This window comes from Lissotriton helveticus, chromosome 1_1, assembly GCF_964261635.1.
Source record: "Lissotriton helveticus chromosome 1_1, aLisHel1.1, whole genome shotgun sequence".
Lineage (NCBI taxonomy): Eukaryota > Metazoa > Chordata > Amphibia > Caudata > Salamandridae > Lissotriton > Lissotriton helveticus.
The window spans coordinates 1,672,344,236-1,672,367,286 of NC_136057.1; the positions used below are offsets into that span (position 1 = coordinate 1,672,344,236).

The window sequence follows — 23,051 nt, forward strand, 5'->3', positions numbered from 1 at the left end:
CTCTCTCACTCTCACTGACTGACTGACTGACTCTCCCACTCTGTGTCATTGACTGGCACTCCCATTCTGACTCACTGACTGACTCTCCCACTCTCTCTCACTGACTGGTCGACTGACTCACTCTCACTGACTGACTCACTCTCACTGACAGACTCTCACTGACTCACTCTTTCTGACTCACTCTCACTGACAGACTCTCACTGACTGACTCTCCCACTCTCTCTCACTGACTAACTCATTCTGACTGACAGGCTCACTGACTCACTCTCACTTACTCACACTCACTGATAGGCTCTCACTGACTCACTCTCACTGACTCACTCTCACTCTGTCACTGACTGGCTCACTCTCTAACTGACTCACTCACTCACTCACTCACTCTCTCTCACTGACTGACTGACTCTTCCACTCTATCTCACTGACTGACTGACTCTCCCACTCTCTCACTCTCTCTAGCTGACTGGCTCACTCTCACTGACTGACTCTCACTGACAGGCTCTCTCTGACTCACTCTCTCTGACTCACTCTCTCTGACTCACTCTCTCTGACTCACTCTCACTGACAGACTCTTACTGACTGACTCTCCCACTCTCTCTCACTGACAGACTCACTCTCACTGACTCACTCACTCTCACTGACAGACTCTCACTTACTCACTCTTTCTCACTGACTGACTCACTCACTCTCTCTCACTGAGTAACTGACTCTCTCTCACTGAGTGACTGACTCACTCACTTACTCTCACTGACTCTTCCACTCTCTCTCACACTGATTGACTGACTCTCCCACTCTTTCTCACTGACTGACTCTCCCACTCTCTCTCACTGACTGACTGACTCACTCTCACTGATTGACTGACTTTCTCTCTCACTGAGTGACTGACTCACTCTCTCTCCCTGAGTGACTGACTCACTCACTTTCACTGACTGACTCTGTCTCTCTCACACACTGACTGACTCTTCCACTCTCTCTCACTGATTGACTGACTCTCCTACTCTTTCTCACTGACTGACTCTCCCACTCTCTCTCACTGACTGGTCGACTCACTCACTCTCACTGACCGACTCCCTCACTGACAGACTCTCTCACTGACTGACTCACTCTCACTGACAGACTCTCACTGACTTACTCTCACTGACTCTCACTCTCTCACTGACTTACTCACTCTCTCTCACTGACTTGCTCACTCTCTCTCACTGACTGACTCACTCACTCTCTCTCACTGAGTAACTGACTCACTCTCTCTCACCGAGTGACTGACTCACTCATTTACTCTCCCTGACTGACTCTCTCTCTCACACTGACTGACTGACTCTTCCACTCTCTCTCACTGATTGACTGACTCTCCCACTCTTTCTCACTGACTGACTCTCCCACTCTCTCTCACTGACTGACTCACTCTCACTGACTGACTGACTTACTCTCTCTCTCACTGAGTGACTGACTCACTCTCTCTTACTGAGTGACTGACTCACTCACTTTCACTGACTGACTCTCTGTCTCTTTCACACACTGACTGACTCTTCCACTCTCTCTCACTGATTGACTGACTCTCCTACTCTTTCTCACTGACTGACTCTCCCACTCTCTCTCACTGACTGGTCAACTCACTCACTCTCACTGACTGACTCCCTCACTGACAGACTCCCTCACTGACAGACTCTCTCACTGACTGACTCACTCTCACTGACAGACTCTTACTGACTCACTCTCACTGACAGACTCTTACTGACTCACTCTCACTGACAGACTCTCACTCTCTCACTGACTGATGCTCCCACTCTCTCTCACTGACTGACTCACTCTCCTAACAGACTCTCACTGACAGACTCTCACTGGCAGTATCTCTCACTCTCACTGACTGACTGAATGACTCCCACTCGGTCTCACTGACTGTCTCTCCCACTCTATATCATTGACTGACTCTCTCACTCTCTCTTATTGACTGACAAACTCACTCACTCTCCCTGACACTCTCCCTGAATTACTCTCACTGGATCACTTTCACTGACTGACTGACTCTCCCACTCTCTCTCACTGACTGACTCTCCCACCCTCTCTCTCTCACTGACTGACTGACTCACTCGCTCTCTCTCACTGTCTCACTCACTCTCACTGACTGACTCTCCCACTCTCTCTCACTGGCTGGCTGACTGACTGACTCCCTCTTACTGACAGACTCTTACTGACAGACTCTCACTGACAGACTCTCTCACTCTCACTGACTGACTGACTCATTCTCTCTCACTGACTGACTGACTCTCCCACTCTCTCTCACTAACTGACTCCCTCACTCTCACTGACTGACTCCCTCACTCTCACTGACTGACTCTCCCACTCTCTCTCACTGACTGACTGACTCACTCTCTCTCACTGACTGACTCACTCTCTCTCAGTGACTGACTGGCTCACTTTCTCTCACTGACTGACTGACTCAATCACTCTCACTGACTGACTGACTGACTCACTCACTCACTCTCACTGACTGACTCACTCACTCTCACTGACTGACTGACTGACTGACTCACTCTCACTGACTGACTGACTGACTCACTCTCACCGACTCACTCTCACTGGCTCACTCTCACTGACAGACTCTCTCACTCTCTCTCACTGACTGACTCTCCCACTCTCTCTCATTGACTGACTGACTCATTCTCAATGACAGACTCTCACTGACAGACCCTCTCACTGACTGACTCTCCCACTGCCTCTCATTGACTGACACACTCTCACTGACTGATTGACTCTCTCTCACTGATTGACTCTCTCTCACTGACTGCTTTCAATGGCAACGCGTGCACGTTTGGCGATTCCCTGCAGGAGCGAGCTTTGGCGACATCTGTTTGTAATTAACTTTCAAACAGATGGTGCTTGTGCTCGCTCCCGCAAGGTAAACACTTTGTGTGCTCTCTGCCGCCCTCCCCCACTCTCACTGACAGACTCTCACTCTCTCACTGACTGACGCTCCCACTCTCTCTCACTGACTGACTCACTCTTCTTGACAGACTCTCACTGACAGTCTCTCTCACTCTGACTGACTGACTGACTGACTCCCACTCGGTCTCACTGACTGACTCTCCCACTCTGTCTCACTGACTGACTCTCTCATTCTCTCTTACTGACTGACAAACTCATTCACTCTTCCTGACACTCTCACTGAATCACTCTCACTGAATCACTTTCACTGACTGACTGACTCTCCCACTCTCTCTCACTGACTAACTCTCCCACCCTCTCTCTCTCACTGACTGACTGACTCACTCACTCTCTCTCACTGTCTCACTCACTCTCACTGACTGTCTCTCCCACTCTCTCTCACTGACTGGCTGACTGACTGACTCCCTCTTACTAACAGACTCTTACTGACAGACTCTCACTGACAGACGCTCTCACTCTCACTGACTGACTGACTCATTCTCTCTCACTGACTGACTGACTCTCCCACTCGCTCTCACTGACTGACTAACTCTCCCACTCTCTCTCACTGACTGACTAACTCTCCCACTCTCTCTCACTGACTGCCTCCCTCACTCTCACTGACTGACTCTCCCACTCTCTCTCACTGACTCACTGACTCACTCTCTCTCACTGACTGACTCACTCTCTCTCACTGACTGACTGGCTCACTTTCTCTCACTGACTGACTGACTCAATCACTCTCACTGACTGACTCTCACTGACTGACTCTCCCACTGCCTCTCATTGACTGACTCACTCTCACTGACTGATTGACTCTCTCTCACTGATTGACTCTCTCTCACTGACTGCTTTAAATGGCAACGCATGCACGTTTGGCGATTCCCTGCGGGAGCGAGCTTTGGCGACATCTGTTTGTAATTAACTTTCAAACAGATGGAGCTCGTGCTTGCTCCCGCAAGGTAAACACTTTGTGTGCTTTCTGCCGCCCTCCCTCCACTCCGTCTGTTCACCGTGAGCACTCCAGCGTGTGCGCCTTTCATCTTGTGGCTGGCGCACCAGCTGTGCCCTCGCGCAGTACTGGCAGAGGGATGGGCTCAATGGAAACTGATCCGGTACCTCTTTTTTCCGTGAGCACAGAGCGCCAGTTGAGGTATCCCATGGTGCCTTTCTCCACGTCTTCCTAGTTCTCTTCTTCGACTTGGTGCAGTCCCAATACGATGCGCCATGCTTTTGCTTGTTTTAACAAACTTTCCCTTCCTCGAGGTTTGCTTCCTTCACGAACGAGATTGCACAACCACGTCAGTTCCGCCAACAACAGACTGCGGTGACAGGAATTTAAAGTGATTTGTTTCTTTGCTGAAGGCTGCCGTGCTCCCAAAAGTGCGCACCTGTCGGTCCCGAGTCCTCACTCCAAACACTCCAGCATGCGACGTTCGTGGAGCGCCTCAGTCTCTTACGGTGCTGACAACTATGTGAGTTCTTGTGCTTCACATTTTTTGTTATGCTCGCTCCAGATTGGCCATATGTTTATTTTACACTGAGAGAAAATGCAACCTGCGCGGCCGCCCAGACACGCAGCTTACAGGGAACTGTGGTCGCAGGCCATCTTAGACTTTACATACGTGGTCGGTTGAGCACTTTAGCTTCGGATGTAGCAGGCTCAGCAGTATTTCATGGTAATCATTCCTACTTCAGATAGTGTTTAGGGGTTTTAGCTTCCTGATCCGCGCAAGCGTATAGCGGCTGCAAATGACCATGGCTGGGTCAGAAGCTTTCTTGTAAGAAAAGGGACTTTGAATGGTTGCACCTTATTGTAATGATATTGCCAGTGTATACACTTGAGGTCAGTCTAATTACATTGCCATATGGAAACACCCGCATTATGGACACACTTGTTGGGGGGTACGTTAAGCCACAGTAGGCCTGTTCTGGGACTTCTTTGTTTTGGGGCTAAAGCAAACTATTTTGGCTAACTTAGCTTTCAAGTCTACTTCAGGACCAACGCAGTTAGTAAGGGTTTATAGGATCCTGTGTGCTCTTGTTTTCTATTGTCTCTAAAATGTTTAGTCCATATGCACACGCTGAGACTGTCTCTTTAACAATCTTGAATACCACATGCTAAATTTAATGCTCGGCTGCCCGTTCCCTGCACTGTCGGACTCGAAGTCCAAGTGCTATTAAGTGAGTCCTAATACCTCTTAATCGCTGTTTGTTTACAGCCTCCAAAGCAATATGGTTTCTGTTGTCATCGCTCTCTTTTACATTAATGTTTGCTTTAGGGAATTGGAGGTGCCATCCGAGTAGGTAGCTGCTGCAGGCAAGTGCTTTGCTGGCTACTCAGCCATTCTTGTTAGGCACATGTGAGCGGGTTCAATAGTTTATAACTTTCTGCTGCTCGCTAGGTTTTAGCTTTTTCCATCTGCAGCTGAATTAGTAAAGGGTTTGCCCCTTGTGTTGCTGTTGGCGCCAGCATACATTACAGGGTAAAATGGACATGGTCTTTGTGAAAACGTTTTAACATAGCATTCCTGTCTTTGCACATATGGGTAGCTAATGATAAGTGCAGATGGTATTATTTTGATGCAGCTTCCACTTTCGATGTTCGCCCATACAAGGTTTGGTTTGCCAGTGACTGCTGTATGTTCTGTTGCGTGAGGGAATCCTTGAATGAGCAACTAATGCATTTGTAGTGTTATGCATATGTACTACTCTCACGTAGGTGTTTTAAACTCTTAAATGATCCCAAACCACCCCTGCTACCGACCATGGTCTTGCTGCTTGTTGAAAGGCTAAGGAGCAGTAGGGCGTCCTTCGCAAAATATTTTAAACTGTGCACTTAATTGATACACTTTCCATTTCGTGTTTCAAGCAAACATGTATTCCTGAATCAGACTGCATGACTCAGTGTGTAGTAATTGTATAGCTGGTCAATCCCTGGTGGCACAGAACCACTGATAGTGTGGTGCATGGCTAAACACTTACAACTTTAACTGATAACCACCCCCCCCCCCTCACCTTGCCCTGTCTGCACAAACTAGAGGAATTTCCGCCGCTTTCCACTGAAGAAACAAAAACCCTGCTGAAAACAACCAAATCTGGCTCTGCTGCAGACCTGATCCCTGCCAAAACGTCCACCCTTCTAGCAGACCAGCTGGCTGACTCGATCTGCCCCATTCTTTTTTTTTTTTTTTTTTTGTTGAAAACCTTTATTGACATCAAAAAGGAGAGACAAGTCAAGGCCTACAACCCATCCGGCCGGCCGCAATGTACAATACAATCAGGAGTCACCAGGCAAATATCACATAATCAATCAATACAAAGCAGAGGCCGTACAATATAAAAGGGGGGAGAAAAAATTCGGGAACCAAAGGGCTAAAACACAGGAGTAAATAAGGCTTAATTTTATAATATGGGGAGAAGACGTATGACAGGCGCACTTTCAATACGGAGGCATCCGATATCCCGTAATCAACTGCAACATTAATAAGGGGGCATGGGGCCAGAAGATCGGGGGGATAATACAATGCATTCAAGAAATCAGGATATGTGAGACACAATCAGCCCCTGAGCATTCTTCTCGTAACATGCCCGCCACCCAGGACACTACCAAGCCAGAACAGAGGGATCGGAAAGACAATAAACCAAAACCAACTCGTCATAAGAACTTCTAGGACACCGAGAGGAAAAGGGGGGGGGAGACGAGGTAGGGAAGGGGAGGGAAGGGAAAACGGAGGGAAGACAAAAAAAAGACAATAAAAAGGGAAATAAAGAAATAAGAAAAACGAAAGGAAGAAAACACGCCGACCCAGGCCCCCCGTGGCAGGAAGACAGGAGACAAAAGGAGTAGCGGCCCAAGTGGGGGATGGCAATCGGGGAGAAAGACAGCCGAAACCTATCAGGAGGATTAACGACGCCACACCCCCCACCCGAAACACACCAGAGGAGGTCAGGACAGACGCGGCCTCACGAAAAAGAGATAGAAAAGGGCCATAGAACCAGAGGACAAACAAAAAAATAGTACCCAACCCACCCGACCCACCCTGCACCCCTGTAGAAGGCTATGGCCTACCCTTCAGACAGCGTGCCTGTCGCCCTAAACCAGAACCCGAAATATAGCGAGAAGTAAGAAAGAAGAACGAGACAAAAAAGAACAAATAAAGCGAAGAAAAAAAAAAAAAAGGGGGACAGGAGGGAGGAGCAGAATAACTATAATCCGAACGGGCGGCCGCAGCCCTCCGCCCAACCAGAAAAATACAGTCGAAAACAGTCCAGGACGACACCCCATCACGCGCTATAAAACATTAAGAGAAGGGGACCGCCCACCTTTCTACGATTAAAAACAATGTTACTACTAAATCGTATACCGGGAATCCAACAGAAGTCGTACATTTCACCCCCAACCCTTTCGAGCGACAAATCCCACCCACCACATGGCAATGTAAAACCACATACTAAATACGAAATCAGCATATAGTCTAGTGGAATGGTGACTAACATAACTACGTGGGGGGTAGATAGATCCACAAGGGAGCAATAGTCCGAACCGAAAGTGTAGATGCATCAACAATCGCAGCACGATCAGTGGAAAACAGGAGTTCAGTTGCGCCACTGGATCGGGCGAGGTGGTCCCAATTATAGACACAGGCAATGTCATCGAAGTAAGCACAGGAGGCAGTCCATCAATAGTTTCAGGCAACAATGTCGAACATGGTCGTAATACAGCATCCAAGTCCCCGGGGTCCGAACCATGAAAAGCAGGGCGCCCCAGAGTCACCGGCACACTACACGATCTTCGATCAGCGGCGGAGACACTCAAGTCAATCGAGGAGGGCGAGGCAATGAAGTCATCGAAACAAGAGGGCGACAAGAAGAGATGGCCGCCCAAAATGGCGGCAGATCGTGGCGGACCCACCGAGACTCCCAGGGCCAGGGAAGCGTGTAGGGATCTCAGTGCTTCCAGGATATCTCTGACCGTCGGCTCACGTCCACCAGATCCGCTCCCCACACGATTAGGCAACACAGGCCCGCCGCCACAGGGTGATTCTCGTTCCAGAGGGTCGGCCGCCATTTCGTGAATCAGCCCAATCGCCGCCCACCAAGACCCCCGGAAATAACAGTTCGCAAATGTAGGACTTTACAAGCTCCGGGGGTCCCAGCAAGGGCGGCCTCGATGCCAAAAGGATATCCGCCCAAAACGGGTCTCCGCCAGCACCAGCTCCGGTGCCCCAAACAAGCGGAGTCAGGGCCCGAGGACCAGGGCCGCCGGACCAAGCAGCGGCAGAGGGAGACCCCTTCACAGAATCAGGTCCCGGGGCCTCTCACCCACGTCGGCCGCGCGGCCACCAGGGCAGGCCCGGGTCAGGATCGCCGGGATCTTCGCACATCGGCTCCCAACACTGGTTCTCGCTCTCGGCCGGGGCCGAGAGCCGTCGAATCCCGCCAGCCAGGTCCCGGTCCAAGTCTCGCAGAGGCCCCAATCCCTCGGAGGCCACAACTCCGGAGCCACTGCACACCGAGACCCTGGGGTCGGATGGTAAGTACAAACAAGCCGTTATGTTTCAATGCCCCAAAAGATGTGTCGTCCTCAGACAGGATAGAAGACAGGATCGTCAATCAGGACGGAGGGCTGCGGGAGCCGAGCTAAAGGGCGACCATCACGGCCGCGAGCTAGGCTCCTCGATCTGCCCCATTCTTAACAGCTCACTAAGGGAAGGCAAACTCCCGAAGGATTGGAAGGCAGCTCAGATACTGCCAATCAGGAAAAATGCCAAACTCCCCCCTAAAGACGTCACTAACTATCGACCCATTTCTCTATTGCTGCTACAAAGTAAATTACTAGAGAAACACATAAACAAACACATGACCAACTTCCTTGAATCCTCCAACAGCCTCGACCCCTCACAGTCAGGATTCCGTCCCAGGCACAGTACGGAATCAGCACTAGTGACAGTCACTGATAACATCAGAATACTAGCAGACAGGGGTAAGGTGGTACTCCTTATACTGCTTGACCTGTCTGCTGCATTCAACACCATCTCCCACCAGATCTTGCTAGACAGACTCAGAAACATAGGCGTGGGGGGATAGCCTTAGAGTGGATGACCAACTTCTTAGCTGAAAGAACACAAACAGTCAACCTAGGCCCCTTCAGATCACAAACTACCATGGTCACCAAGGTGGTCCCCCAGGGCTCTTGCCTGAGCCCCACCCTGTTCAATGTATATGTCACTCCACTCGCAAATTTATTAAGAAACCTAGGGTTTATCCCAATTTCCTACACCGATGACACACAACTGCTACTCTCATTTGACAAAAACTGCACCAACGTTCAGAACACCGTCTCAGAGGGAATGAGATCCATCACCGAATGGATGAGCGATAATTTTCTCCAGCTGAATGCTGAGAAAACGGAAATAATGCTCTTCAGAGATGCAGTAACAAGCTGATCTCCAAACTGGTGGCCGCGAGACTTGGGCCCAACTCCCTCCTCCAAAACGGTGGTAAAGAACCTAGGGGTAAAAATGGACCAGAAATGTAACCTTGAGGAACACGCCACCACAACCGAAAAGTCCTGCTTCCACGTGCTCAGTTTGCTTCGCAGAGTTTTCCCCCTACTCCCTATGTCTACTAGGAAAACTTTGACTCAAGCATTGGTCACTAGTCGTCTGGACTACTGCAATGCTCTGCTGATTTCCGCCAAGGAATCCTCCCTTAACAAGACTGCAAGTGGTCCAGAACACAGCGGCTCGACTGGTGACCAATGCTCACCCCAGAACCCCCTCACTCACTCTACTTCGTAAACTTCACTGGTTACCGATTCGGAAACGGGTCAAGTTTAAGATCGGCTGCATGGTATACAAAGCCTTGAATAAACTAGGACCCAACTACATCACAGATAAATTGTCCCGGTACAACCCCTCGAGGACCGTTCGTTCTGGGGCAAAAGAGGCTTCTCTGTGTACCTCGTATAAAACAAACCCGACAGGGGGGTGCATAATTTTCTTATGTTGCACCTTCTCTCTGGAATCAGCTTCCCATACACATTTGTCTCTCCCCCTGCTACTTACCTTTCAGAAAGCAATTGAAAACCTTGCTGTTCTAAATTACTGGGTTTCAGTTGTCTACAGCCGTCCTAGCCCGGAGATACCCCGGTTGGGGTGATTCATGCGCTTTAGAAATGACATAAATAAATAAGGTCCCAAAGGCAAGAATTATTGGCTATGCCAATGCTTGTTATCTGGGTTGCTGGATAATGTGTAGGCATAGCTCCGGGGATCTGTGGGCCGTTTGCAGTGGCGGCTGACACAATGGAGCAGTGGTGAGGTGGGCGAAGGAGGCGCAGGGTAGAGCAGGACGGGGGAGGGTGGGGGTGATAATTTAAAAATAACACTTCCCTGAAGCCGCCGGCTGCATCGCTCCTCGTGCCTTGGTGTTCTGCTGTGCTGCTTGCTGGTCCCAGCAGGCACTGGGGCAGCATCAGACACCCTGTGCAATCCCCGAGCGGCTGCAGCAAGGGGATTGGCCTGAGCGGGCTGGAAAGACGCTCCGCTCAGGACAGGGAGTCTATGCTGTTTCTTCAACCTGGCTGTTCAATGCAGCTAGGTTACAGAAACCTAAGTGCGCATGTGTGTTTGGCCTGCCTGAGACAGTCGGCAAAACACACAAGCACTTAGAAGTGTACATAGCACTCCTCCATTGCCCTGGCCCCGCCCCTCCCTGCACAGGCTGGCTCAGACCAGTGGGGCAACGCTCCTCTGCCATTGCAGAAGAGCTGCCGTGGGGTGAGAGCATTTTTATTTTTATGTTTTTAAGAGTCATATAGCGTGAACTCGACCCAAAGACATCGGGTATCAGAGCACTGTACATGAGCACCAGTTTCGTTACAGACGGATACATTCATTTTTTGTTAGGCACAGGGAGATTAAGTGATTTGCCCAGAATCACAGGATGTTGAGCGTCGTTGCCGAGACTCGAACCAGGTTCCCCAGCTTCGAGGTCGACTGCTCCATCCCTAAGGATACATCCTTTCAGAAACTCTTAAAACACGGGGTCCTGAATTCATAACAGGATGGTGTGTGTTCACATTGAATCAGACTACAGAGGAAAGGATGTGAGGAGAAACGTTATTGAGAAAGTACAAAATATCCCTCTGTACACTTATATAAACATTGCACACATGTATGTGACATTATGCATATTTATAATTGGAGCAACGTGAAGATAAAATAATTTGCACAGATTAACACTTTTTTTGTCAAAGTCCAAAATCTGCCTAGGCCTAAACTCATAGCTTATTTTTTCAAAATCAGCAACTAGGCCACATGCAATGCAGATCTCTGCCGAAGGTGCTCAACCCGCTGAGCCAGCGCTACACCTTCAATCTCATCTAACTGCCATGCCTCTCGAGGTCGGTTGGCAGCGCTCTGGGGCCCTCTTGTTCGGATGTTCTATGTACTTCGGTTGACTCGGTGGCACGGCCTGGCGCCGGGGAGCGGGTCAGGAGGTCAGACCCCGCCCCCCACCTCTCCAAGTGCCACTCATGCGCCTTTCCCGTAACTCACCCGGCGTTTTCTGGGCTGTCAAGGCCTCACCCAGGCGAGTTTGGGGAAAGCGTATAAATCTGCCAGCGCCTACGGACGGGGGAGCCGGGAGAGTGATTGCTCGGAGCTGTTGATAATCAAAGCCATCTTGGGACCGGAGGGGGCAGGGCAGGCAGTAATCCCCAGGAGAACAGGGCCACAGTCGCAGCCCGCGGTGCTCCTACTCGCGGAATGAATGCCATATGTTGGAAATTGGAAATCTGCTATTAAAATGGCGGGGGCGGGGGCGGGAGGGGGGTCTTGATTTATTCTGTATTTATGCTCTGCCGCCCGGCACAGGCCTTTCCTTGAGCCCCGGTGTGAATATTTCCAGCCCTCTTCCATAGTCAGGAACATTCTGTGACAGCTCCCGAGTGGGTCTCTGCCCGGGGGAGGCGATAAGTGCGCTTCTTGGAAGGGCTCCACCCCTTGCCACCCCTTACACAGCCAATTAAAAGATGTATTTCAATTACTGGTTTAGCGATGGTCCCCGGGTCCTGCTGGAGGGCGCACTTTTGGGTAGACTTTCCTGTTGGGTCGGAACAGGTGTGTCACACAGACAGAGAATAAATGTGCTTTAAGAAAGCGCCCAAACCGCACCAGCTCCCCATTATGTGTCAATGCAAATATTAAAATTTTTGTACAGTTGTTAAATTGAGTGCTTGCGATTTTGGCGGGTAAATGAACTGAGGCCTAGAAACTCTACCATCGGATAATGTGATCAAGCAGAAGGGGTGGAAATAAAACTCTGCTTCCGTAGCTAATTTGGCAACTCAAGATTACTTAAAAGGTAACAGTATAAACATCTGGCGGCAGAGTTCATGGGTTCATAGGGTGACTGGGAACAATTCTCCTCTCACCTGGTGACTGTCCATAAACGTATCACCAATCCTGCCTGGAATTCACATCCTTCCTGGTAGCCCCCGATACCTCAAGCCGTACTTAAGATTTCACTGTGCCTCACCAGGGGATAGCAATGGTGCCCTGGCATAATGGTGCCGGGGTGGTTCGCAAAATAAGGCCACAATTGGGTAGTGGTTGGCCATTTTACCACTGGGCCCTGATCCCGCTGCCTTTGCTCTGCTACCGGTCGCCACCCACCCTCGAATCGCCTTAGATAGAGTTTGGTCGTCTGGGTTGTTGAGTGAGTTTGTGGTTGGCAGGCTGTTGACCCACAGTGAACCACGCATGGTGCCCCATACCAATCTGGAAACAAAGCCAATGTTTCCTTCTCACATCTGTAGGACAAAAGGGCCTGATTACTAGGGGAACAGCGTTTACAACGCAACCTTTACCACGCACTACCTTTACCACGCAACTTTTACAACGCAAATCATTACAACGACTTGCGCTGGGGGGCGCTGTAGGATAGGGAATAGTTTAATTTACTATCCAAAACCTTCTCTACTATCCACGAGGACTGGAGTTGGAATAGTAAATTAAACTATTCACTATCCAGCGCCCCCCTACGCAAGTCGTTGTAACGACTTGCGTTGTAAAAGTTGCGTGGTAAAGGCATGCGTTGTAAAAGCATGCATTGTAGTGACATACATACTGATTACTAGTACACGTGCTATTTATTGCACTTGATAAATACCAATACCACCGGGTATAGCACCTATTACTTTTTTCTGGGGAATAGGATGTGCATTTTGCTGTTCAACACACCAAAATCCACAGGATAAGGTAAACACAGTATGCTTTTCCCCTGTTAAATTTCAGCAGTGTTGACCAGCTGAAGTTTAACGAAGGTTGAGTTATTTAACGCATCCGATAATTATCGGTAATTATCGGATGTGTTAAATAACACTCAGCTCGCAATTCCAACCCTGCATAAACAGGGGTTTATGCCGGGGTCGGAAAATAACGAGCCACTTGTAATCAGGCTTAGATTGTCTTTGGAGAGTAGCTTCTCTGACCATCCGATCAAGCGCATGTGGTGCTTCCACCACTTTTAGGCAAATGCATGGATGGCGCTTCAAGGGGGCTCAAGTGCGCCATTTTGTCGTGACCACAGTAGCTGAAATTTCATAAGTACCCACATCTGGTTGTTCAATTCGTTTTCCATCTCCTCCACTATTTCACCCACCATTGTTAAAGCAAGTATATTATTACTGATGGCCAGGGCCACTGGAATTATGCAAGTCTGTAGCCCCAACTTTTTTGCATTCATCTGGATTCGCCACATAATCCATCATGTGCTGCAAAATCTGCAGATTTTAACAAACGTTTTTTCCCCCAGCTCAAATGGATTAAACAGTACTAAAACATGGCAACACATGTTCCTGCACATTGGAGAGCCCTTCACAAAGGCTGACTAGTCGTCTTTCAGTTGCTCGTTGCTGTATTTGGGTGTTTAATTGGTACTAACATGGTGAAATATTTTTCCAGACAGTGTTACCATGTGTTTAAAATGTCAAAATAATTAAGTATTACTTTCACAAAATGTGCAACATCACGCCACATAAGTTGCCTTTTTTTGCCTCGTGATTTAGTCATTTCATTTTCATTGGGTTCTTTATTCGATGATTAAAAATCACCATAAAAGTACAAAAATTCAAGTACATTCAGTTCATTTCTTTTAACAAACAAACCAACAGATTAGCATGTATCCTAATTTTAGTACAACAACAAAATCCCAGTAAATTGAATAAAACATTATAATTCATTAAAAACAATCACGAAGGTCTCACAATTCCACCCCCCTCTAGTAGCTCTTAATCGAACAGCTACTTTGATAAAATTGATAATACAGCACAATGTGAGGGGGTCCGACGCCTGTTGTAAAAAAATCAAAGCCTCTTTGGCACATTTTATATTAGATTTTTTCAGGATGTCAACCAAGAATCTACGCCTGGGTTCAGAATAAAATGGACATAACAATACAAACTGAAGGGAATCCTGCGGAGACCTATTGTCGCAGCCGCAGGTTCCCTTCTGCTCAATAGTAAGTGAATACCCTAATGGTGATCCTAATAAATATGGTAAAAAATTGAGCCTAAAACGGTTCATTAAAAACCTTTCTTGTGCATTGTATAACAGGTCTAGGTAAGGTTCCATTCCTTCTGTGGTCTTTACAAGGTTATATGCGCGCACTGTCGTTTTAGCCATATCATGTTCTGTTCTCTGTGTGGCTTTGTGTTAAAAAAACGCTTTTTTAGCAATTGTCTTATGCTGGGGAGTGATCGCTGTCGAATCAATAAAAAGATTCCCTAGGCCCAGAGTTACCAATACAGACTTTACATAGCTGAGCCACGGGATTCGCGACCATTTTTCTCTGCCCAGGCAGTCCTTCAATATTTCCCTGCTTAGGCTCGCCTCTGGATTTATCCAGATTTTGAGCCAGGCTAAGATTGGCCTAACCTTTATCGCGTCTTCAAGGTAGGGGATCCCTAACTCCCTGTGTGCTATTGCGGCTGCCAAGCTGTGTGGGGCTTTCAGGACGGAGCGAAGATGTTTGTTCTTCTCCCGCTGCAGTTGACAAGTGTTTACAAAGCCCCACACCTCTGCCCCATAGATAACTTTAGAGCAGCACATTGAGTTATACAGGATCATCACCTGTTCGGGACACCACCTCCCCAGCCTTCGACCATAACCAGCTATAGCCCCATTAGTGGCATTCATTTTACGACAGCGATCCTCTATCAGGGCATTAAATTTTAATAAACCATCAAATAATACGCCCAGGTATGAGAATGATTTAACCTTCTCCATCTTATGACTCCCAATCATAAAGGTACATTTGTTGAGGGTTTTTTTACCAACAGTTAAAACGTACGATTTACCCAAATTGACAGAAAGGTCCAATGAACCCATAAAAGAAACAAAACCATCAATTAAAATCTGTAGACTCTTTGGTGTGCGTCCGAGGAGGACCGCGTCATCTGCGTAAAGTAACACAGGGACATGACGCGACCCTACTCGGGGGCAGTCAGATCCCAACTGTAGGAGATGCTTCTCAAGATTATTAATATAAAGGGAGAATAAAAAAGGCGCCAGGATGCAGCCTTGACGTACCCCACTTTTACATTGAAAGGAATCAGTGCATCCACCCTCAGTTAGTCAATCCTGCTGCATAATTTGGGCCTCCTCTGCTGCATAATTCCAGTGGCTGTGCTGATAGCAAATACTGTGTTCTTTGGATTTGGTCTTGGTCACTGTGTGAATTTTAGTAAATTGGCGCACTGTACTCTGAAGCAATCTGTTGCTTGCCTGGCTAGTCAGCCTGCATCGTTTTCTATTATTTTTAAGCAGTCTATATGTCCAGACCCTCAGATAGATGTATTAAAAGTAGAGTAGCATTGCTTATCGCAGGGTTGTCAAACATCGGGAAACGTGGGCTGGATCCAAGCTCGATATTCACAGGGAATATATATATATAATTTCCTTCACAATACTGGCGGAATCAGACATCTACCCAGGAGAAAACAGGGTCGGAGGATCCCCTACATAGCAGAATCTAGAAGTGGGAGACAACAGGACTACACCGGCGAAGAAACAGCTGAGTGAGACTCCGGGGGAGAGATGGCATGCCTGACCTCAAAATGTGGCGCCTTCCCCACGAGCCTAATATAGACAAGGCCCCGGAATGACGCTGAAACCCGAAAAGGGGGCCATGAGGGCAAGGGAGCCCCCCCATACGGCAAAGTAGCTGCGAGATGACGCCGAAGTACATGTGGCGTTGCCGGAGCCCTCCCGGATATCACGGACTGCCCCTTGCCTGCAGCAAAATGGCCGCCGCCTCTGGGATGCGGGACCGGAGTTGATGGTGCCCCCCCCCCTGTGGAGGTGAGAGCACAAATCTCCTGAACATACCAGCGGAACGAGCGACGACTGGGCCCCGATGACAGCGGGTATCACAGAAAAACTTGTGTGAATAATTTGACCGCCTCAAGCCCAGGAGGAAGCAGCAGCTCCCTCTCAACCCCCCCCCCCCCATGGCACTACAATATCCCCCTCCGCAGCAGGCTAGAAGAGTTACCTCTTTAGTGGCCACTATAATCTTCCTGACTGCTAGAAGTGTACCTGCAGGAAACGGGGGCACGACAGAGGTTTTGGAGGTACAGGAGGGAGCTGCCTGACCCTGTGCGTGACTTTAAGACTCCACTTACACCTGCGCAATATGATGTAGAAGCACACTTATGAGCCAAGAGGGACAACCAGAAATGGGAACAACTGCGTCCAGAGGCCACGCACAGCTGACACATAAGATGGCACCCGTCCTGCTGAAGACACACAACCCACATCATATGTGGATCCCAGCGCTTGGCTCACTCAGCTACAAGACACTGCTGTTTGAGTGTCTGATTTCTTCTCCACAGCGCTCTTTATGAGAGCAGTGCCGGTCCCCAAAATTGTGCCTGTGACTCTTTTCTTAGCATTCTCAATTCAGAGTTATGGCCTTGTAACACCAAGATGGCTGCCACAGTGGTCTCTAGCACATTGAACTACAACTCTGGGACAAAAAACGGACATCAACCAGAACTCAAACCTATCCCCCACCCGGCGTACCCATCAGGACATTTAATATGTGAAATTACCTTCGACCGTAGAGACCTAGCTATTTGGCCCATACCCGGTGTAGCTACCTGTTAGCTAAAGAGGAGATGGGTTGTGGACTTCCCCCTCGGCCATCACCTACCCAGACGGACTTTGGACGGACTTTCCTTCATCTCTCCGTCATCCCTCCACCCAACCCCTACCGCCCTACCCTTCTACGCTCCATCTATCTCGCCTTCTATACTCTTTGAATGTTTTTCAGTTGAGACCTAGCTATTTGGCCAGTGCCCGGTGGAGCTACCTGATAGCTATAGAGGAGTTTGGCTGTGGTTTTCCCCCCGGCCGTCACCTACCCAGCCGGACTTTGGGCAGACTTTCCTTTGTCTCTCCATGGTATCTCCCTCCTGCCCCTTTACCCTACCCCCTTACCCGTCTTCGCTCCATTTATCTCGTCTTCTATGCCCTTAAATGTTTTACTAGTAACTGATGTAACCTGTAACTGATGTAATTTTGTAACATTGTGGAACCTCATGTAAAGCGTTCTGATACCTCCGGGTCTAGCCAGCACTATAAAACTCATCAAATAAAAAATAAATAAATACAAATTATCCTAATGAATGCAACTTCCCGTACTTGGTAAGCACAAGAGAAGGTTCCGGAACAAGAAAGATCCCGAATGTCACCCTCCTGTATTTTTATCTTGTGACTGGAAGTCAGTTGAGTTTAATATCATATACAATTTCAACTAGGTCTAACTGGGCACAAAGGTTTGAAGGACGTGTCCAAATACAAAGCAGAAGCCAACGAGGAGGGACCTCCAAGGAGATCGATAGTCCACTACAATCTAGAAGGCCAGACGATGTGGCTGATCTTCAACGGCACACACAATGCTAGATGGGAGAACCCTATGATGGCTAACTAGTCCCCATCTGTCACACTCTTTTGTTAATTGTAACCAGTTCCTGAATATATTGCAAATTATATTTCATTGAATCTTCACAGAGAAATCCTGTATACTGACCACCATGGAGGTAGATGGGTTCAATATTGGAGAACAACTACTTTCACTTAAGTAGTTTAGGGTAGCAGTGAAAAGTATTAAAGATGGAAAACTAAGGGTGATAAACACCAAGAGTATTCTTGCAGTGCTTAATTTGAGCCGGTGCTTCCCTGTGCTCAGCACCGGCACTTAATTGGTTTCCGGTGCTTGGCACCAGGCACCTAATTGTCAACACCGTACTTAGAACAGTCTACCACATGGTGGCGCTGCTCATGTAATTTAGAGATGAGCAGAACAACGGTTGTCTAGGAATACAATATACATTAAAATAGTGCTAATGCCTGCCTTCCCAGCCATTCCTTTAGCTTTGGGGACCTGGAATATTCGGAACTGTTGCATTTACATGCGAGAGAGATGGTTAGTAGTTGTTTTGGCAGCAATGACAAGGGCGATGGGTGGTGCAAGCTGCAGTGGCCTCCTGATCAGAGCCCTGGCACTTAATATTTTACAAATTAATCACTAATTGTAGGATGTCAAGGTCGCTGGTCCCCAGTACTGAACAGAACCCCATGATGGAGCATGCCGTGCAGTGTGGGTGAAGGTTCTACCACCTGTGCTCGAGACAGAGAAAGGACAACATGTAGCTAGGGCACTTACTAGATATGAGGATCAGGTAGTCTTAACAACTTCATCCACATTTTACCGTAAGCATAAGTTCGTTTGAGGAAGAACATTAAAGGGGAACTTGTGAGGGTCTGGTTACGATTCATACCTTTGTAGTCGGCCATTTTGTAACCAGTGCATGTGTACTGTACGGGCAAACCGCGTTGAAAGACCAAAGTAAAGCCTGCATCCTGGCCATGAGAGAGAGTGTACCTGCAACCCCACCTCCGACAGCCATTCGTTTGGGGGGAGGCGCAAGCATGGCAGTCCCCCCTGGGATTCATTCTTAACTTCTAAGGAGCATTACATTTGAAAAAGGAAAAAAAAAAGTCGGATAAAAGCAAAGTCTGTCAAATCCTTTAGCCTTTTCAACATTTCCACTGAGTGGTGGATTGTTTACAAAGGGTTCAAGCAGCCAGGCCTTGAAGTGGCCAGCAGTTTAATTTGTGGTTTTTCCTGTTAAAAAGTGGCATGTACAGTATTTACGACAGCCATTTAAAGTCCATAGCGGGAAGTCGAAGAAGGATTCGAGAAATTTTATTAGAATTTCCCATCAAATTAGCCAAGGCAGACTCTTAACGGATGTTCCACTCTGACATTGTTATTAATGGCAATTTTATACTAATGAAAATCAGGCCCCGCTCCGCCGTATCAAATGGCGGTACAATCACTTGCTGATTAGCTGTGCGTAGAGCCAGCAAGGCCGCTGGGTGAACCCGGCTCTTCTCATTGCTTTTCAATGGGCACTTAAGGAATCAACTGTAGCCCAACCAGGTGCTCTGGAAGCACTAAAACATGAAAGGCCTCCTTGTGTGCACTCAAAGGAAGTGATGTCAGCATGCATCTATGGCCACGCCTAATTTGTAGTCAGAGGATGTTAAAATATTCCTACATTGTTTTGCATTCGCAATTTCTCTTGTTTGTTTGGCTGGTATGCAAAAAAAGTCTATGCATTTTTTTTTAATTCAATCTTTTTTTAAATTAAAGATATTCAGAAAAGCATGTAAATGCAATACAGTAGGAGGGATGCGTCGGACGTCCAACTTTGTAAAATACCACAGTGTCGTACCAAGCTATGCGACAAGAGTATTGGTTAACTTGTGTTTTTTCTTGAGATAGAAGGTTTTTTGAAGTGGGATCTCAGCGGAAGGACAGAAGGAATATAAATTAAAATAATTCTATCCTCAGTGGTAAATTGAGCAAACGTTTTCAAATTGTGTCTGCTTTAAAGGTCAGTAAATTTCTCAATTTCAACGTATTACAATATTTATCAATTGTATAGCGCCCTCCAAAAGCAGATCTGTGTCTTGGAGCTCTAACTATGTGTGCTGCTGTTATCGCTTTTCGGTGACCTCAATTTATTGACTTTGTTAGGATTAAAGAAGAAGTTGGCCCCGCAGGGCTTCAAGGCGCTGAATTACCACCTTTGATTCACCAACTCTGTGAATCTCGTCAAATCCTTAGCTGCTTCCATGTCTGCCGAATGCAACATCTTCTGAAAGAGAGTAAGTCCGAGTAATAAGTGCTGTATAAGTCTATTTAGAAATGTTCATTTTCATGTACCCTTTTATCTTCATTCTCTCCCGCCTTTTGTCTAAGGCTACTGTTTGACTCTGCCTCGCTTATTGCTGACGCGCCAAGTGTTGTTTAATATGGTCTTTTGCATCATGCCACTAATAAATATTGCCTCCAACAACTTTCCTACCATTGCAAATTAATCGCCTGTAAATGTATGATCCTGTACTGTTTCTTGCTATTTCTCTTAGGCTTAGGCCACTTCTTGTCAAATTTATGGGGGAAGCCATACTGGAGAACAAGGAAGGATGAAAACTGACTGGCGTGTCATGGGAGCATCAATGTATCACCCTGAAATAGGGGCTTCATACCTGCCCCCTCCACCCAGTATAGCTCTGTGTCTTCTGCCCCTTCCACCAGTGCCGGATTGCAGGGCGGGCAACCGGCCATTGCCCGAGGGGCCTGAGGCCAAGGCCAGCTGGTGGGCCAGTTTTTCACATTTAGATAAGATAACATTTGCTTCCCACTGCCAGTGAGAGGGAAGATCAGAGCCCATTACAACTAAGTACAGATAAGGTCAGCCTCATTGTCTTGTGCGGTAGGACAATGAGCCAAACTGAGCAGGCGCAGCATGTGGTGGGTCTCCTCCTGTCCTGAGTCTCTCAGCCTGACAGTGAGAGAGGCCACTGGGAGTGGATGTGCTCTTTTTGAGCATCACAGCTAGCAATAATGTTACCAGGGGGTGGTGTGAAAGGGGCTGTACAGGGAGATAGGTTGCCTGTCATGGCCATCCAAGAGGCTCTATTATGTCTCTAGCAGCAGAAAAATTAGTTCTGCAAAAAATTCAGCCAGAGAGCTTTTTAAAACTATCACGGTTTTATCGAAATTCGGTGAAAGCAAACTATTCACCCCAACACAGATTTCTGTGGTAAACTAGCATTTTTTTTTTACAATAAAGTAAAAGACGTATACGACGAGTTCTCCAGTCCTCAAGCTGGGAATATCCCAGGCGAGCTGGGTGGTCTAGATCAAGTTGAGGCTACTATGGAGGCTCGCCTAATAAAGTTCAATCATTTGCCGCCCGAATGAGTGGAGAGGCTTATACTGTCAACTAAATGCGGATCCCCACTGGACCCCTTTCCAGCTATGGTCCTTCATATGGTCCCTAATACCATTGCAGACTACCTTACACCCCTCCTAAATAATATTTTGGATGCAGAATCCGTTCCAAATATCTGGAAAAAATCTCTAGTACGGCCCATCTTGAAAAAACCCTCACACGACCCTACGGTGGTTAGAAATTATCGGCCAATCTCCTGTCTGCCGTTTCTATCCAAAATTCTTGAAAAAGCCCTTGACGAAGACCTGCTACTTTTCCAAGAGTCAAACGACAAAATGGACTCTGCACAACATGGGTTTCGGCCCTTACATAGTACAGAGTGCACTTGTTGCAGCCTCCAAGGAGATCCTCATCCAGCTAGATGTAGGAGGGAAGGCAATATTAATTTTGCTAGACATCTCCTCTGCGTTTGATAAGCTAAACCATCAAGTACTCATCCGGCGCTTATCTGAAATGGGGATCAGAGGCGAAGCCTCCAATATACTAAGATCATTCCTAGCAAACAGAGAACAGTGATGGGAGAACACAAATCACATCACTATGCCCTGCCATGCAGGGTGCACCAGGGATCCTCGCTATCTCCAACTTTGTTCAATGTCTATGTAACCCCATTGGCTAAACATACGCTCTCATGGCTTTACTGCTATCTGTTATGCGGATGACAAACAAATAATAGTGTCTCTGTCATCAAAGCCAGATGACGTGGCAATAAAATGTAATAAATGTATTATCCACAACATCAGATGGATGTGTGCACGGCCGGCTTTAGCTCTGGTGGCGCCCTGTGCGACAATGTTTGTTGGTGCCCCCCACAGACTCCCTCGATACTAACCTTTAAGAGTGCCCCCTCAAGTCTCTATAACCACTCTCTCTCTCAGATGTATTTAATTATTTATATAGCAACACCTATACCAATGTAGGGTGTCAAAAGCACTTTACATCACACACACATTACACAGACGATCAATCATATGTGTGTAAATCAGTGTATACGAAATGGTACGTAAGCCAGAAGACTGCAAGGTGAGTCACATGTCATCCATACTGGTAGACATTATAGTTTAAGAGTGCTTGGTCTATAGAAGCACAAACACAGAATTTAAAATATAGCCCCGTATTTGGGGGCTACATTTAATAATAAGGATATTTTTAACCAAAGTCAACCCTTTTTGAAACATTAGAATAATGAAAAACGGTGGAAAACATCATAATGCTCTAATCTTTACCTTGCAGTTGGCATGCAGCTCTTTGATGACAGTTATTAGCTCGCTGTTCCATGTTAGGATTTTAACATGTACACTGCTAGTACCAAAAGGATCTCTCTGACAAAAGCACTGACCTATTTAAACTCTATGCACTTTGTGATCTGCATGGTACACATTATTTGCAGCAGGTACATTAACTCTCTGTGCCACCATAAAATAAGTTAAAACTTCCACTTGACAAAACTCATTCTCTCTCCAGGAAGAACATTAATCTCCGTGTTATCTTGACATTTTTATTTTGTTTGAAAATTGCAGAGGCCAGCAAAGCAGCAGCAGGTGCTTTTGAAGCCATAAAATACTTCCAAACATGGCACCCCCTGGAAGAGTCCGCATCCTGTGCGGTGGCACCCGTCGCATCACCCTAGAGACGGCCCTGGATGCGTGACAACTGTCTAAAGTTGAATACCGACAAAACTGAGGTGGTACTATTCTGTAAAAATACTGGAACACATCTTGGTGGCCAAAGTTAGCCGGGCCCTGTCTATCCC

The 23,051-nt window shown here is 47.5% G+C and overlaps 1 long non-coding RNA gene across 1 annotated transcript in view; it reads left to right on the forward strand.

Annotated features, from left to right (window-relative positions):
- LOC144773921 (uncharacterized) overlaps nt 1–23,051 on the forward strand; it is a 324,142-nt gene that overhangs the window by 33,574 nt on the left and 267,517 nt on the right. The window contains exon 2 of the long non-coding RNA XR_013600076.1: nt 20,038–20,168. This is a non-coding gene — a long non-coding RNA (uncharacterized LOC144773921). The remainder of the gene's footprint in view (nt 1–20,037; nt 20,169–23,051) is intronic.